We start from the raw sequence: 19204 nt of genomic DNA on the forward strand, positions 1-19204 counted from the left end.
CCGATCCAACAGATGAGCTACAGTAGCTCAAATTGCTGAAAAAGTTAATGCTGATACCAACCAGTCATGGTGCCCATGCTGACCCCTGTCTACTGCCGAAAGTGCCTACAATGGACATGTGAGCATCAGAACTGGACCATAGAGCCATGGAAGAAGGTGGCCTGGTCTGATGAATCACAAATTATTTTGAACTCACATGGATGGCCGGGTGCGCGTGCGTCGCTTACCTGGAGAACACATGGCACCAGGATGCACTATGGGAAGAAGACAAGCCGACAGAGGCAGCGTGATTGTTTAGGCAATGTTCTGCTGTGAAACCTTGGGTCCTGCCATTCATGTGGATGAATGGCTTTTTCACGTACCACCTACCTGAACATAGTTACAGACCAGGTGCACCCTTTCATGACAACGATGGCTTTGGCCTCTTTCAGCAGGATAACCACAAAGTAAAAATGGTTCAGGAATGGTTTGAGGAACACAACAACGAGTTCAGGATGTTGACTTGGCTTCCAAACTCCCCAGATCTCAATCCAATCGAGCATCTGTGGGACGTGCTGGACAAACAAATCCGATCCATGGAGGCCCCACCTCGCAATTTACAGGACTTAAAGGATCTGCTGCAAACATCTTGGTGCCAGATACCACAGCACACCTTCAAAGGTCTAGTGGAGTCCATGCCTCGACGGGTCAGGGCTGTTTTAGCATCAAAAGGGGGACCTACACAATATTAGGCAGGAGGTCATTATGTTATGGCTGATCGGTGTATATAGAGCATGGTTAACATATGAGCTTGGTCATCGGCCACGGTTGAGACTGCAAGCACGGAGCGATGAAAAGTTTGCCAGGGTCGATCGCAATGGACATGTGATTAATCAATGGACATGTGATTAATCAATGGACATGTGATTAATCAATGGACGTGTGATTAATCTCATACCATGAAAATCTGGTATTTGTAAAACCCTTTACAGCTCTTCACTCAAACCCTTCGAAAGTCAACAATGTAAAGCAATATTCCTTGACGCTCATGTTCCTAATCGAACATCTGGGTGGGTGTTTTTGTTCTCCAAAGCAATTAAATGGCTTTACCTCAGTTGGTCTTCAAATGAGGTCTCAGTAATTATTTCAAACCAGCCTTGAGGCTACAGTAGTTATCTACATGTCAGCACTTTGCCTTTATCACTTAGGCTCCTAGTTTATAAGGTGCAGGTGTTATATTAAGGCACAAACCGCAACATGTGTGTCACAAGGGTTTGAACTCATTTTACACATTTCCAGAGCACACTGGTTCATTAATTCAAGTCAGCTGGCGTATCAGCGCTGAACTCTCTCCAAATGTGAAGCCTGAAACAACAGAGTGGCAGTAATACTTAAACCAGACTGATCCGACCTCCCAGGATAGAAGCCATATTTATTAAAAAAAAATTGGAGGGGAACAAGAATAAGAATTGTACTGTACTTGGGTGGTTGTGTTTTGGTTGTAAGCGTAGTTGATCAGTGCATAATGCCAGTAATAACAGTGAAGTGGAGCTGTTGTTGTAACAATATGAAATGGACCAGGCTGGGTGGGGGTTCGTTGACCTGTTACATTCCTCACACAGGCCTGGAATGGGGCAGTTATGGTTGATAATCCTCCTCCTCTGTACAATCAGCTCAGTTTGATCCTCAATGTTTCCGGCTGATTACAGGCTCCTGAGAAAACAGAGATGGCTCCGTGTCTTCGGGAGTTCTGGATGAGAGAGGAGCGTGCATCCTCCTCGCCCTTCCCTTCCTCTGCTTTGTGTTGCTCCAGTTGGGGGGCCAGAGGGGGATTGGGGGCTGATTGGGGGCTGATTGTCTTGTGTTTGTCTTCCTGCACACATGTTCTGATGATGCCGCTGTTCCAGTTAATGAGACGCTTACAAGGCCATGGGCGTATTGTCCTTGAGTTGAGGTTAGCTCTTCATTAACACACGTGTTTGTTTTGAGATGGATTTTCTATTAGGTTGCATTTTGATGTGGAGTTGTTGGACCTATGCAGCTTTTATCACAGTCATAGGTAGGCAGGACACAAGGCTCAGAGCGAGTAAAGGGAAACATCCTTTTATTATAACGATAGGAGGGTCAACCCGCAAACTGTGCGTGCGTGCGTGCGTGCGTGCGTGCGTGCGTGCGTGCGTGCGTGCGTGCGTGCGTGCGTGCGTGCGTGCGTGCGTGCGTGCGCACAGCACAAACAATGATCCACACTGGTTGTGGCAACTGCTGAACTTAAATATAGTCCCCAATTAGAGGCAACGAGAGACATCTGCCTCTAATTGGGGACAATCAAAAACAGTAGCACAGAGATGGCTAGAGGCTCCTGTGTGTGCAGGACCTGGCTGTGACCCCATAGAGATGCCTAGAGCCCCCCAGCCAGGACCTGACAGCTTTCCTTTACAAAGGAATTGTATCAGATTATAACTCAAGTGCCTTTATTGTTATACTGCATATAATGTGACTTTCCCAGACAGATTCAACAAAATTTACCAAAATATCTGGAAAAAATATATTTTTTAAAGTATGTTGGGCATAGCTTAGTTTGTATCCAAAATCCGCAAAAGAAAAGGTGTATATTATGATTTTTATTTCTTTTACGGGTCACTCACGGGTGATATCCATAACGTAAAAGGAAGTAAATTGCAATTTGAACGTCTTAATACGTTTTTATTAGGTGCAGTCACGCAAATACTAAATACTTAATATAAATTAAATAAATAAAATTGGAAGATACGCCCTGCCCCAGCACGCTAGGGAAAGCTCGGCAGAGATTGAGAGGTTTGCCAGACAGTGTGCACGTAGCATAAGTCTTCAGTCTACATGCATCTTTCTATTAAGATTTGGTGTGCGTTCTACTGGTTGCTGGGAGGATCATTTAGTTAGAGCTCTTCCGGTCAGAGGTCATCTTGGCTAGTGTAACTGTGTTCCTGTTTCAGCTGCCCAGATGTAATTCATCACTTCAGTGAGTCACTTTGGGACAGAGTGCGTAAACTCACTGAACGGGTGAAATGGATCATTCCATAACTCTAGTGCACATGTTATTCAAACATGTAATAAGTTAGGGTATTTCATACTGAATATTCAAGGTTTAGATCTCACCCTAAATGATACACTGATTAATAATTGCGGAAACAAAATTTTCAGCCTGTTTCCGTATTTTCAGAACATCTGTTCAGAGCATTTGAAGTGGAAGAGTTAGTTGATCCAAGCTAAGCTTTATCCCATCATGCCTTTGTGAAAGCAATAGTTAAATTATTGGTGAAAAAAAGTATCAATTTCAAGCCCAAATGGATTATCATAAATATTCCATGACCCATTTTTTTTTTAAACATACTGTATTAATCCAACTAAATTACCCTGTGAGATTTTCCCACTAATTATAGTAATCCGCTGAGTAGCACAGCGGGGCCTTTAATTTACCCTCCCGGCAGGGGCTCTGAACACTGAGGGGGTAGTTATGGAAACCAATTTTAAAGGGTCAGACAACTAAAGACCCACTCACAGTCTTTAATCAATACAACTCCGTTCCTTGTCCAATCTTCTTCAATCTTCCATCACAGTAGTTCTCTGATTTCTCTCTCCCTTGCGTGTGTGCCTACACACACACACAGACATGCACACACACACACATGCACACGCACACGCACACACACAGTAGCTTGATCCACTGTCTGAAGGAGGTCTACCTGCCAGTTCAACTTAAAATGACAGGTTTGATCTTCTGTCAGGCCTCCAGGGTCACTTGTGCTGAGGAAATCAACCGAAAATTAATAAGGAAATCAACCAAAATACCACAGCTGTGTTGGGGAACAAAAAACGACACCTGTAAGCCCTTGCAGAGAAAAATAACTCTCTTGTTATCTTGAAAAACAGTGCCAAAATAATATTGGTATCACAGTGATCGAGTGGAGCGAGGATGGATTCTGAAGCCCCCCCCCCGCATGAGTCCCAGCCAAATGACGCGGCCCAAGACCCACTGTGGTGAGCTGCGGAGGCTTGGACAACATCAGCACATCACTCAGTCAGGCGACAATTCATAGCCCCCGCCCTGGCAGGACACCGCCTGGATCCTGATGGTGCTGTCAGGTGGGCTGCTGCATCAAACCACCGAGGCAGAGCCGCAGCGGACCGGAGAAGGTGACTGATGTCCGGGGCTAACTGTCCAGAGGTTGCTGCATCACTTGTTATAAATCTCTCTTTGTGTCACTTGGGAGTTTAACAATACACACACACACACACACCTCTCTCTCTCTCACTCTCTCTCTCTCCGTTAACTTCCCATGACAGTTTTTCTTCCTGTCACTGAGGTAAACTGTAGTACTTGTCTCCAGGGTGTTTCTGATCGGTGTGACTATAGAGGTGTAGAGAGCAAGCTGAGGGTAACACCCTCCGATAGCCATCTCAGGACACACACACACACACACACACACACACACACACACACAAACACACTACCACTAACAACACCCCTTAATCACTCAAGCACACAAGTCTATCTCAAACATATTCACGGAAGGCCACCCTCCCAGGTTTGGGACAGGCTTCGTTTTAGGAAAAGCATGCATGAGCGGTTTATTCCTTACTGTCTGGTGGAATGTGTTTAACTCCTGTTAGCATGGACCTCCACATCTGTGACCCTCTGTCCCAAGGTGCAACAGCAGCTGTCTGTTGTCTGGGCAGCTGAGTGTCCAGAGACTGTTAGACATGCCCAGAGACCTCCCAGGGCTGATGATATAGTACACCCACAATACATCAGCTGTGCTGAGGTGGGGGTGGGGGGCGGGGGGTGAGCTCTGTGGCACCGCTGTGGACACACAAACACACATGTACGTGCCAGGCACAAGCACATCTACTACCCTAAGACACACCAGATATGTGTGGGTGTGTGTTGTGATGCGATAACACTTATCTCTGCCCCGCGCTCAGTAGAGGTTATTCACCACCCAGCCCTACTGAAAACATCGACCCAGCAGGACCTCTGTTATTAGAGATGCTGCCTGTTAAAGTAGAGGTCCTGCACAAGATTTTCCAACCCCATAAACACACACACACACATGCGCACGCGTACACACGCATACATGTGTCCTGAAAACGGCCCCATCTTCCCAACTAGCCTGAGAACAGAAGGAAGTATGAGCACTGATGTGATGGCCTGTGGCCCTCGCCAGAAAATATCTCCTGTTATCGTGATTAGACCCTGCTGGGGGTCTGTTGTACTGATCCCAGCCTTTTAACACCCTGTCAGGTATTTTTTCTCCATTTATAGGGACTTTTCCCGCTGCTGGTTGGCAATATAAAGGTAATATTGACTTGGCTGAAGTGTCTTTTCTTGGCATGGGAAGGATAAAGGCTTTGACCACAGTGAGCTGGCTGTTAAACGGCGCTGGCCGCCATTCAACGGGCGTAACTGGCTAATAATCTTCTGGTCGTGTCTCAGAGTGCTCCGCAACGTGCGTGGATAGCTGTAGCAGCCAGGGTGTCATCACAGTACACGGCTGTCCTCTCATCTGACGGATCTGTTCTGTGTCCTGGTGGGCCAGGCAGCGCTGCACACAGCATGTAAAGAAAACAAGAGGTCAATGGGCTGATTGACTGTTTGCACAGCAATCGGCGAGGGCGAACTGAAACGCACAACAGACCAACACATGACAACATAATCTCGACCAGGCTACTCGCAACAGGATCTGAGATACGACAAAACAACACCATCAGGAAGACCTGTTTGTCTACATTGGGCTGGTTCTCAGTAGCATTTGTATGAGGGCTCGGATCCAGAGTTGTCTTGTGGGTTTCGGTCCTGTTTTCCTTCAGTGTGTTGGGTTTCCACCCGGTGAGCTTGGCTTACGTAATGCAGAGGTTTGGAAAGATTTATCCGCCCATTAGGATGGTATTTCCCTGTAGGAAAATGATACCCCCTGCTATAACAGTATTAATTGTCCATACACCTTATGAACTTTACACGTAATGGAAGCTTGTGTTCTGGAGAGGAAATTACTCATTTCCACGCTGCTCATGGTTAGGCACTACAGGAGTGCAGAGGACTACAAATCATTAAACATGGTAAGGTAGCTAAAGAGGAAACAAATCAGTTAATTTTCAGTTTGAAAAGTGAAAGTCCATCAGCTATTGTTCTCAGGGTTGAATGTCAGTTAACTGATATAGCCTGCGGTGTACTGAGATGGAGGTTGTTTGAATCCTGACTCCTGTTTAGACCTGTCGTTTGTATGTGAATAGGAGCGAGAACACTTTGAGATTACATGCTAGTACTGAATGTCCCTTTCTCAAACAGATATCGTCTCTGCTTTGTTGGCCACTTTCCATAAGCCTGCATTTAAACTAACAACACAGACATTCACTGCAGATGTTCACGCAAAAATATTTTACAGCTTGAAATTAGATATCTCCATCCCCAGCATATGTTTTGCTTCATGTATGTGTGAAATGCAGGTTTAGAGTTAGATAAATGTCATTACATTTGACTCTAAACAGAATATCCCGATGGTGGTTTGAATATAAACAACAACTGAGCTGAAGTGTGCGTGATACAGTTGCCTTGACACCATGACAGTCCATTTGGGCTATGCATTCCTGCTGAATTGAGACACACTCGTGGATCCCAGGCAAGACTTTCCCTTTGGCCCTATCCCGGTTGTCCTTGTTATTTTCCTGGAGTTGAAGGAAGGTTCACCCGTATCAAATCTGGAATCTGAAAGGGATCCATAATGGGCGTGTTCTTTCTTTAACTTCTGTAGGTGCCCTGCGCTCCGATTCTGGACAAGGTGTTGGGGATGTTTACGTGAGTGTTTGCATATGAGTGAGTGGATTTGTATATTTTGTGTCCATGCATGCCTTCTCTCTCTCTCTCTCTCTCTCTCTCTCTCTCTCTCTCTCTCTGTAGCATGCTTTGTAGTTATGAACCTGGTTGCCTCTACATATAATAATAGGCCAACTACGAGTTCAAAGTATGGGTCCTTGGTGGTATGCGATGATTAAACATGTTTAACATTAGGATATGATTATGGTTATGATCACAATTACAGGTCAGAGTCAGCGATTAGGGAGAATCAGTTCAAACCCCGGCTTATGATAAAATAAACAATTGGATTTCCTTGCCCAAACTATGCTGGGGAAACCTACAGACATAGATCATCAGTATGGCAGAAACACCAAGTCCCACTGAGGAGTTTCAGGGTAACTCAACACTTGATCCCACGTTGATACACAGTTATGTTCAGGGCAGGGGAAAGCTCACTTCCAAGGTGTGTTCCCAGAGTGTTTATCTAGGATGTTCAGGCTGTAGTCATCCTGACTAACACCCCAAAAGGTTGCGACCTGAGGAAGTAGTGTCTACAGCGATAGACAAGGTCACCTAGGGTCAGAGGGCAAAGGTGTTGGGAGAGGGAGGGCCTCATGTGGGCTTGTCCTATTGGTTCCACAAAGGCATGGACGTGAGACATCTCTGAACATCAAGGACTCTGCATATTTTTGGTGTTTCATACATTAGTCACAGCCTTGCTCTCCAGTGAAAACTCTGTGACAAACTCAAAAACTAAAGAATCAGTTTGATGTTTAGCTATGGGAGAGTGAATCCTGCAGAATGAGACTAGTACTCTCCCTATCTGATGACCTTACTTTCCAGGCCTTAATAAACCTATTACATTAGGCAACTATTATTACTGTTACAAATTATCATAATTGTAATGATCATTATTAGTACTGTAATGTTGATATAAGGATGACAGTTTGGCTCTTTCAGTGTAGCTGTGGTTTGTGCTAATAATAAACACAGGCTACGCTGGATGTATGGGCTGTTTAGTGATGAGGTCACTGGCCGACACCCCAGTGTGCCGACACACCCGGAGAGGGAGATTTCCAGGGGTTTATGGCACCTCTTCATCACCCCAACTCTCTAATAAAGCCCTTTATAGCTGGGATGTCTGACTCAGGCCAAAGAGAGGTGGTTTGTTTTATTAGTATTTCCAGCATAAATTGACCACAGAACAAAACTTTATGCAATACCAGGACAACATTCCCAAAACAAACTCAGTTACAAAAGCACCATATTAATTAAAGGTGAAAAGGTACTAATTGGGTTCTTGTTTGGCTTTGGAACCATCACACCCCAGTAAGCTAAAGGCAGCTCCCTCAGGACCTTGCTAGCTACATGATCTCTCAATGAGTCGAAGGTCAGTGACCCCTCCCTGACCCCCTCATCACCTGTCACCATGGCTCCCTGACACACTGCGTTGAGGAGAAAGACAGACTCTTGTATGATCACACACGTGTGCCTGCGTGTATGTAAATACACAACACACAATAGGCACAATGGACAAGGCCAACTGTTCTGGGGGACTGTTGGTTCTGCTCTGAAGGTCCCAGAGTGCAGGGCCACTTTCAGTCAGCCTGAGATCTCACCCAAGCAGAACACCAGATGATTGACAGTTAAACAGCACCCTGGCTGTGGCCTAAGAAGACTCCAGGGGCATCTAAAACCATCTCTGCGTATTGTACATTAACTGGACATGAGAAATGCGGAGGTAGTTTCTTTTTTGTTTCTATGTTTGTTATGCTGCTTTTTTGGCCAGGGCTAACTTGGTAACAGATAAGCAAATATATTTCTGTGACGTGCCTGGTTAAATGAGGGATCACACAATGTAAAAATAATAATACAGTCAATGTTTCATTACTATTGCTAATGGCACCAAATAGCTTATTGTGTTTGCACGGAATGGTATTTTTAGACTACTGTGGTTCCTGCTAACTTCTGAGTGTTGTCCTGACGTCAGTCCTAAGCTGGAGGCCCTCAGGCACTGTGAGTGGTTGACTAAAACATGTCACAGCTTTGGGCCTACCTGAAGCTTTTAGCTAATCATCCCGCGAGAGAATGTGCAAACAATACGGCCAAGTGCTCTCACCCTCTTGCATGACATGTAAACACACACACACGCGCACGTGCTTATGAAACACGTGCGCACACACAAACCCCACTGATTTATGGGTTCAGAATGTAAGAAGGAGGGGAAGCCAATGATATCAGTGTATCTGTGTTTCCATTATGAAACCACATACTCAGCGTTATTTAAATGCCAGTCCCAAGATATTATCCGCATAAGCAGGGGTCCTGGGTATGGGTTTGTTCAATTCAGTCAAAACCGCATGAAGGTTTTAAACCAGTGGTCTCCAACAGGTGCATCGTAGTGGCTGACCAGTAGTTTTTAATCGACATGCAATTCCCACACAGTCAACATAATCGACATAACCCCCCCCCCCCCCCCGCTGTTCAGACATTAATGACCCGGAACGAGGATATGGAACAATACAAAACCATTCATTTACAGAAATGTTGATGTGAAAGAATTCCTTTAACGTTTTATTTTTTTCTCTGAACAATTACATATCCTAAACCAAGAAAACCCTAACATCATAGATAGTAGTAAAACATTTAAACAAGAGGTGTGTATTCATACTTATTTTATCACGTACGGTGAGAGATAACATAGTGTAGTAATTTATTTTACACTAAGACACGACCTAGGTTGCAGTAAAAGATTTAGATAAAGATTAAAAAATATTTAACTGTGTAGGTAGCAAAGTTTCATTTAGTAAAGTAAAAGTATTTTTCCCATGGTCAAATTAACTCAGACTGGACCAACTTCTAGTACATTTTCTTTCATGATTTGGGACCACCCTATAGAACAAGTATTTCCTATAAAAATCCTGTAAGGTCATAACAGTAATTCCCAAAATGAACCTATGAGATTGGTTGCACCACAAAAACCTCCAGTAGCAGTCCTTTAGGATGGCTCAGAATCATGATACATAGGATGGATACTGTTCAAAATCCTGTTTCTGCTACCAGACAACCACCTCACAGGTTTGCTTTCACTTATCGTAAAGAGAGTTCTAAACAATTAGAGCGCAAACATTGTTCTGGCAGTTTCGTGTGTGTTTTTATAACACCATAAGCCAGAATAGTTCCAATCAGTGGTCGTGTGCGTGAATAAGCTTCCTCTGATATGTCCCCCTCCCCGGACCCCTGACCTGGAACTTGGAACTCCCAGCCAGAAACCCCAGCACAGAACCCCGATCCAGATCCCCAATGGCTGGGAGAAGTGATGGATGACACCCCAGGGCTCTGGAGCTGCTGTGTGTTTCTAGGTTTTCTCCCAGCAGACAGTTATGGATTACTGGGTTCAGGAGTGTGAGTGTTGTTTGTATGTGTGTGTTTGTGTGTATTGTTTGTGTTTGTGTGTGTATTGTTTGTGTGTGTGTATTGTTTGTGTGTGTGCATCTGTGTGTATTGCGTGTGTGTTGAATTGGTGTTGTGTGTATGTATACTGTATGTGTGCATGTATCCCTGCGTGTGTATATATATATCAGTAGTAGACTTTGTCATTGTCAGATCCTGCCATGTCTGCTGTCAGTGTGTGTGTGTGTGTGTGTGTGTGTGTTTGTGTGTGTGTGTGGCTGGTTATTGATGACAGCTATACTGGGGACATTGTTATTCCAGCTATATGGATTACAAGGTGACAGACATGTGAAAGAAGTTCATTAACTAGCGTGACACGTGGAGCTAGAACAGGCTCCTTCTGTCCTACACTGGGGTTTGTCCGAGCCATGCAAGCACAGATCGGGTTACTGCTACAAGGCCTGATCATGTACAAAGGACAAGGCCAGGAAGGGGAGAACCGGTAATGTTTCATCCTCTGCTTGGTACGTTCAGGCCCAATGAAGGTGTTCATTCATCAGGGCTGGGACTCAGTGAGACGGGGGCAGGTAAGACCAAACTGTTTCTAGTTGTTCCTGTTAGCCCCGTTGGGTGGCTTCGTGATGAGTCTGTTGCTGTGCAAATAAACATGGTCAGGAAACAATTGATTTCAGAGAATATGTGTCATTGCGACTGACAATGGAAATAGCATTTTCTAAAGAACAGTCGCAATAAGGAAGTGGTTTGAAGTACATCATATTCAGGTTCAGATTACCCAGAATGTCTACAGGTTCCCACTGAGAGTTCAACCGTGCATGTGTGACACGACGACTCAAAGCGAGTTCACCGAGGTACCTAAAAAAGAACGGGAGTGGGTTAATGTACAGCCTCGGCCAAAGCAAACACCTCTGTCTTTTTAGTTTTATAACTCCATCAAACATTAATCAACTTTTTTCATGAAGCTTTCAGGGCCGTTCATTATAATGCTGTGTTTTGTTAAAACAGATTCTCAGTAGCTGACTCCTCCAGGGTATTATGGGAAGATAAGAACCAACATACTTTCACTCCGTCTCTCATCTCCTGTCTTCGACACTTTCTTGGCTGTGGTTGCCGGGAGGGCCTTTGATGTGCTGGATAGCCCTGGTAACTGTTGGCAGGGCAACGCAAAGCTGTGTCCTAATCTCACATCTGCTGTTGATGCCCGCGTCCAGCGGTGATTTAAGATAGCTCACCTCTGCGGCACAACAACACATGAGCATTTCGGAAGGCGTGTTTCTGTGAGCGCGTGCTCTACACTGTGAGCGTGTGTTTTACACTGTGAGCGCGTGCTCTACACTGTGAGCGTGTGTTTTACACTGTGAGCTTGTGCTCTACACTGTGAGCATGTGTTTTACACTGTGAGCGTGTGTTTTACACTGTGAGCGCGTGCTCTACACTGTGAGCGTGTGTTTTACACTGTGAGCTTGTGCTCTACACTGTGAGCATGTGTTTTACACTGTGAGCGTGTGTTTTACACTGTGAGCTTGTGCTCTACACTGTGAGCGTGTGTTTTACACTGTGAGCGTGTGTTTTACACTGTGAGCTTGTGCTCTGCACTGTGAGTGTGTGTTTTACACTGTGAGCTTGTGCTCTGCACTGTGAGCGTGTGTTTTACACTGTGAGCTTGTGCTCTACACTGTGGAAATGTGGATTCGCATTTCGTCTATTCATGCCATTCCTACACTGAAACGGCGTTTTCTTCAGTGAACAAACTACTTGGACAAATAATAAGACTGGCAGAGAATTGTTTTCCACGACAACAGAGGCAGTCCACACGGATGGTAACGGACACGCGTGACCGGTTCACAGCTGGCAGAGGATGGGAGAACAGCAAGAGGAATGACTGGACCCAGGAAGACCACCAGTCTGAGTTCCTCCCTGACTAGACTGGCCATTCAAACCCTGCAGGGGGAATCGGATCCCCGCGTATTTAGAGACAGTCAATTGGAGCAGACGGGTGCTGAGAATTGGTGTCGGATGTGTTAGGCGTGTCATACCTGACATTTTTTCCCTAACTTTTATTTCCTCAGACGTTGCGCCCAGAGCAAGTTCTGAGGAAATACTCCCTTTCACTTTATGTTTTTGTGGATGGGTGTGTGTGTGTGTATGGGTCTGTGTGTGTGTGTGTGTGTATGTGTGTGTGGGTCTGTGTGTGTTTGTGTGTGTGTGTTTGCATGCACTTTCCTCACAGTCGGGTGCACACAGCGTAACGCGGAGTGCCTCTGCAGGTGAGGGCGTGCAGCAACACCATCAGTGTGGAGGGACGTGGGGGAGAGCCAGAACAGCAGGAGGACGGGATCTGGAGGAACCGTCAGAAACGGGGTGAGGTGCTCTGTGTCTCTGTGGATGCCAGAACATGAGCAGAGATCCATGGATAATCTTTCTAGATGTTATGGCTATTCTCGACTCCGTCGGGTGATCACTGGGTGGTGTCCAGACTCCAGGGTGAGAAGCGTGTGTGAGGGAGAGTGGAATTCCCTGTAAACTGATACTCCCAGGGATACCAGGGCCTGTCTCTATCCTGCTGTCCAGGGAGATGGACTGAGACACAGAGAGAGACAAAGAGAAAAAGAGAGAGCGAGAGAGAGAGAGAGGGGAGAGGGGATAAGGCACATATAGGGAGAGGATGTGTGTGTGGTGTGTTTCCACCATCCAACAGCTTATATGACCTTTGACCTTTCTCTGGGTCAGAACATGAGGAGCAGTTGCCCACACACTCCGGATAAGAGGAGACACCCCGGGGTCTCACTGTTCCTATATCAAAGGACCAGAAACACTTGTTATCAGACTGTGTGTGTGTGTGTGTGTGAGACACTATGTGACAATGTTCTATGTAACTTAGGTGTATTTGCCTGAAGCTACAGTATATGAGCCATGGTTGAACCTCGAAGGCCTGGCCGTCTCTTCTGCACAATACCCTCTATGCCTTGAGTTATAGCCCTGGTTTTACTGCTTGGTCCATAACATTGACTTTACCCTCTGACCCTCTTGAGAGTTTTGCATTGTTTCCAGTGTAGCAACAATATCTAATCAGTTCCAGACAAAGTCAATACTGTGAATGAGGTTGTTGGCAACGGATGTACATTTCTTTATTCCAATGTCGGTGCTTTAAACCTACCTCAGGTCTCTCAGCCCCAGTACGAACGTTGGAATGTGCCTCAAACCATCCTCAGGAGAACATGTAGTCACCAGTGGTAAACAGAATATAATCAGAGTATCTCTGGAAGATTCAGACTGTAACTCTTGGTTTTGTTCATAATGAAACTGCATAAACAGATAACAGAGCGATCAGGACAGACCCTTCTCTTCCATGGCTTGGGGTGTTTTTTACTGAAACTAGGTCTGTGTCCCTTTACATGGTGAGAGACAGAGAGTTTTATAAAGTTGTTAAACGTTGTTAGTAAGGATTCTGGTACGAGTTACAGTGTTGCTCTTGTCTGCACGGTCGGGCCTGCCTGCCTGCCTGTCTGTCTGCCTGTCTGCCTGTCTGTGTTTCAGCAAACAGGCGTGTTTTTACAGGGGAAAACCAAACCCTGCTCCAGACTGGAACACAGCAACAGATGAGGACATTTGTCTGCTTAGGTTTTCTCAAGGACCTGACCACTGGTGACGTCTGAACGAAAGCTAGACGTCTTTAAAGCTAAAAGTGTTTGTGTTTCTCTTAAGACTCCAGAGGAGCTCGTAAAATATATTGTTTTCACCTCAGATGTCAATCAAACGTCTGTTTCCACAGACCCAGGAGTCATGAGTCTGAACTCATAAACAACACTGTTCTTTTCAAGCAGAGTTGTCGTTATTACAATGGGCCATCCAGCTCAACAGACAAGCCATTCATTATACTACAGAAGCCTCAGTAAGTAGCAGTCTTGCTCCATGAAGATGTTTGAAGAACATTTTCTAAAAGAAATATTTTTTAAATTCCAAACTGTTGTCATGTGCATCCCATCAGCATCTGTGTGTGGGGGCAATGTGTTGTAGACCATGGGGAAGGCTGACTCCACTGTGGTCTCTATATCCATTTCACATTTTAGTAATTTAGCAGACGCCAGTGCAACTGACTGAAGAAATTAGGGATAAGTGCCTTGCTCAAGGGCATGGCTAAGGTTTAAAACTTGCAACCTTTTGGTTACTGGATGAAGCCTGTTGACCACTAGATCTGCTGACAAATCGTCATTTTTTGTTGTTGTTGTTTTTACCATTATCTCTTTATAACCCAAATAAGACAAAAGGAAAGATAAGGAGATCTGATTTAGAGGTCTGAGCAAAATACTAAACTAACTAAATGTCATCGTAAGCCACCATACGGTACTTCTTTGGCGGTTCATTTCATCCTTTTATCTCGTCACACTTTCAAAAGTGCCTAAAAGAACACGTTGAGATTAAAATACCACAGAGGAAATGATTTTTCTCACGTTTGGTAAAGGTCTTAACATCTGCCACCTCTTCGCAGGCTCTTCTCCGCCGTTCCATCATTAAGACTTACACAGGCATGCCTCTCTGACAGTGTGGGTTAGGGTGAATAGTAGGGAGAGCGTGCACGGGTGTCGGCAGAACCTTCTAGTGGACAGGGTGTCAGGTGAATTAAGCAATGTCTAAATACCGCATCCATAACCTCGGCACGTAGGAGCAATATAAATCCACATTAACCCTGACTTTAAAGACCATGTGTCCAGTCTAAACCATTGCCTTTTGATGTGGTTGAGCTCATGTTTTCCATGTGAGCCATTTCAGTGAAAGGACTGAGCAGAGCATTAGGATGTAGAGGTGGCGGGCTACAGCAGAGGACAAAAGGAAACAAGGCACTATTGGTTGTTTGCAGGGATATGGTTACTGTGGGAATTGTGAGACCTGAGGATCGCTCTACAGTTATTTAGCAGATTCTTGAAATCCTGTGAATTTTCTCAGTGTTTTCCAAAAAACGCTTTCCCTCATGATGTTATCAGACAAAACTAGCTGTCTAATAACATTAGCTGAAGAGCTACTGAGCAGGGTCTGATAGTCATGTTCAGTGTGACGGCTTGCCTGTTTTGTGTTCCTGTTGGCACGTCGTAGTGTCTAAAGCCTGTTTTGTTGATTTTGATCTGCCAAAAGTCTGTTGTTCTTTCAGTCTTTTTTAAAACAAACACCTGAAGCAAAAGGATTCTTCTTGCTTTAGGATTTTCTTCGTCCTTGAAATTACAATTATTAATGGAGGAGAAAAAAGGAATAGGATTTTACAAATTCTGGTCACTGATTAAAAAATGTTATTTTGAGATGGTTTTGGGGAGTATTCCTGCCAACCCCCAAAATTGGTATAGCATTTTTAGTGACATGCATGGAGCCCAGAGACATGGGCAACATGCTGGATGTGAATTTGCAGACAGTTGTGGGCTAATTTCTGTGTTGAATTGATTATATAGGTGAGATTTGTTTATGACAGATTTCTGTGGAATAAATACGTATTTGTGCCTTTATAATTGTGTTGTAAGCTACTTCTGACAAGGCTGTTGGAGATTGGCAATTTTGAGAACATGAAGTTGTTTACATACAGAGTCCGCAAACAGCAAAATTTTTTAAAAAAATTCCTACTTTTCCATACTTTGATCAAAGGAAAAATAAATGACAGCACTGATATTTGCCAACCTCCAGTAATATTATTTTTACCTATTCAAGTTGTTTTAGAGTAACCAGTTAAAAACAGCAATAAGGCCTCTCTGGAACAGATCTTGAACTGTGGTATATTGGCCATACAACACACCATGCCGTGTTGCTTAATGTAAATAAACAAAAGTTTAATGTTTTTTAAGATGCTTCTTAAAAAAGTTGGTTACAGGGAAGAACATTATACTAAGTCTACTCACCAACAGATGTTTCACGTAGGTAAGAATCATTATCGTGCAATAAACATGATTTGATCATCCATTTTGAAATGTCCTTGAGTGCATAAATATGTGAGCGCATGTGAGTGTATGAGTATATGACTATGTGAGTGCATGAGTGTATAAGTATGTGAGTGTATGAGTGTATAAGTATGTGAGTGTATGAGTGTATAAGTATGTGAGTGTATGAGTGTATAAGTATGTGAGTGTATGAGTGTATAAGTATGTGAGTGTATGAGTGTATAAGTATGTGAGTGTATGAGTGTATGAGTATGTGAGTGTATGAGTGTATGAGTATGTGAGTGTATGAGTGTATAAGTATGTGAGTGTATGAGTGTGTAAGTATGTGAGTGTATGAGTGTATAAGTATGTGAGTGTATGAGTGTATAAGTATGTGAGTGTATGAGTGTATGAATATGTGAGTGCATGTGAGTGTATAAGTATGTGTATATAGTACATATACAGTACATACTATATTATCATGAAGAAGAGGTTCACATAAAAACACCCTCTTGATTAGTCTTTACATTTGCTTCCAGGTGTCTTCTCATAACTGAAGTTCAGTTTTTGAACAACATGGGTCCTGATATGTCTAGCAAAAGCCAAACACAAGATTCTAAAGAATTGACCCCCTCCATTTAAAAGGTCAAGCACAGTGGTGGTGGTGGTGGTGGTGTGATGTTTTGGGCATGCTTCGCCGCATAAAGTCAAGGAGACTTGTCGCCATTGAAGGAATCGTGCTCTGCATCACAGAATTTTGGTATTCTGCCAGTAAACTAAATTTGAAACGCACCTGGGTCATGCAGGAAAACAATACCCCAGTGTTTACTATGGAATGGCTGAAACCTGACCAGACTAAACTTAAACTGAATTGAGATGGTGTGACAGGACCTGAAACAAAGCAGTTCACACTCGAAAACCTACCCAAAGTATCGGAGCAATTCTAAACGGAAGACTGAGACAAAGTTTAATGGCAGAGACTGATAGAAAACTACAGAAAGCGTTTTGGTCAGTTACTGCGCAAAAACAGTGACTGAGTGATATTTGATAGACATTTAGGGTATACGTTTAGGGTATACGTTTAGGGTATACGTTAGGGTATTTATTCACTTGGAATTCTTCATTTAATAAAGTAAAGAATATCAGAAAAAGGAAAGCCCTGTAAATATCTTCAAATGCTTTCCCCTGACTCAGCAATGAGTAAAAGCAGGCTCCAGGAAACATGTAATTAAAACAAAATATGAACTGTAAATGTATAATCATGATTGCTGATGTTTGCTCTACCTCACAAGAGATGGTCTTTGAACTCTGTCTCTCTGCAGAACATCTGTCCAACATCTGCGTCATCAACTCCCCTACAGGCGTCCTGGGGTGCTAAACTATCTCTGTCCTTAAGCCAAATATTCTCTTTGTTCTGACCTCTCAAATTCACACAACAATCCCCTAACAGCATGCACAGCTGCTCTCTTCAAAAGCTTTCAGAATATCTGGATCTTTTTTAGATTCAGAGATTTTCACCTTCATGCACTCTCCTGTGACCTACAGAGTGCGTGTAAGCATGTGTGTACTATGACCACATAATGTGTACCTCTCTAAATTCCAGCTAATTTCCCTCAACCTCTCCTCTTTCGACACCTCTCATGTCCAGTGATCAATCACACACTTTCTCTAGTGTGCAGAGTATGTCCAGAGCATTCACCATGAAACCTACAGCTCCACAGCAACATAAAGCACCCCCTTATCTGGCCCATTATCTGTCCATATTAACCACCCCCCACCCCAAGACCTTCTGTAATACATACTCACTGACTCACAAGTCAAACAGCAGATGATTTCAACATACACAAACCACACGCTGTGCTTCTGCTGGACTTGGCCTCTATGCTGTGCTTAATGTACATTGACTACGATGAGTATCCTTCCTTTCTGTGGTTCAGCCATTCCCACAGAGGGTTAATGCATGTGCTCGTAATGGCGAGAACACTGAGCTACTGATAAGAGAGGGTGCTGTCTCTAAAGTCAACAGCTCAGATGGAACATTTGACAGTTTGCCCATTGAGACATCATGTGTGTGGTTATGCATTGGCTGGACGACTGGGTCTGGAATATTACTCGGTTTTGCTCATCCTATGCAAGCACTAAGCCCTGAGCATATCAAACTGTTCACAAACTGTCTGATAAATCATAAAAAGGAAGTCATAACTGGCAAATCATAAAAAGGAAGCAAAAACACTTCACGCCATAGTGCTAGCCAAGGAAAACATGATCTTCACTCACAGTCGAGAAGCAGCAGGAGAATACGTGTTTCTGTGTGTTACTGAACTTCAACCCAATCAGCGTGTTTCCGGACCTGCCTGAAGATTCAGAACCCCTGAGAAGTGTATTTTTTGTCAGAACACTTGTAGTGGAGCCTCTTGTGTCCTGTACTAATATTGATGTACTTTTTAAAACCAGATGTAAGATTTTAGAATGCATAGATATATGAATATGAATAGAACAGGTTTACCAATTGCGAGGGTTAGAGGTTCCAAGTCAGTTCTATGCATTCTTAATTCTATGATCTAGACTCCAGAGGGACAGTGAATGTGTTGACTGTCATCATAATTTCTCAGCCTGATAAGAATGTCATGACATTTTATATGGTGCAGAGAACTGTGTCCATGTTATACAGAATTAAGTATGTGTGGCCTGGGTAAATAAATCCATATGTGAGCACACATCTGGATAAATTATCCTGTCAATTAACAGGAGGAATTACTCGTAGTTTCCTCCTGAATAAAAAATTGGTCTGCATTGTTGCTACGTGCCCTACATTTCATGCTGTATTATGCAGCTGTGCTTTACAACTGAACTGTGACTGCTCGGATACTGTTTATAATTCACAAAAAGCTGACTTGGCCAATAAAGTTAGTTAAATATGTGTCTGGTTGAATATGGCTGTTAATGTTCGCCAATCACAGCTGCTGCACTATGCGGCGATCAGTGACACAGAAGACACTACAGCAGTGAAAATAAATTACACAACTACAGCGGTAACTTTTAACAACAAGCCGGCATTAAAGTCAGAATACAAAGAAAAATTACT

Source organism: Esox lucius, chromosome 16, assembly GCF_011004845.1.
Source record: "Esox lucius isolate fEsoLuc1 chromosome 16, fEsoLuc1.pri, whole genome shotgun sequence".
In the NCBI taxonomy this organism is placed as follows: Eukaryota; Metazoa; Chordata; class Actinopteri; order Esociformes; family Esocidae; genus Esox; species Esox lucius.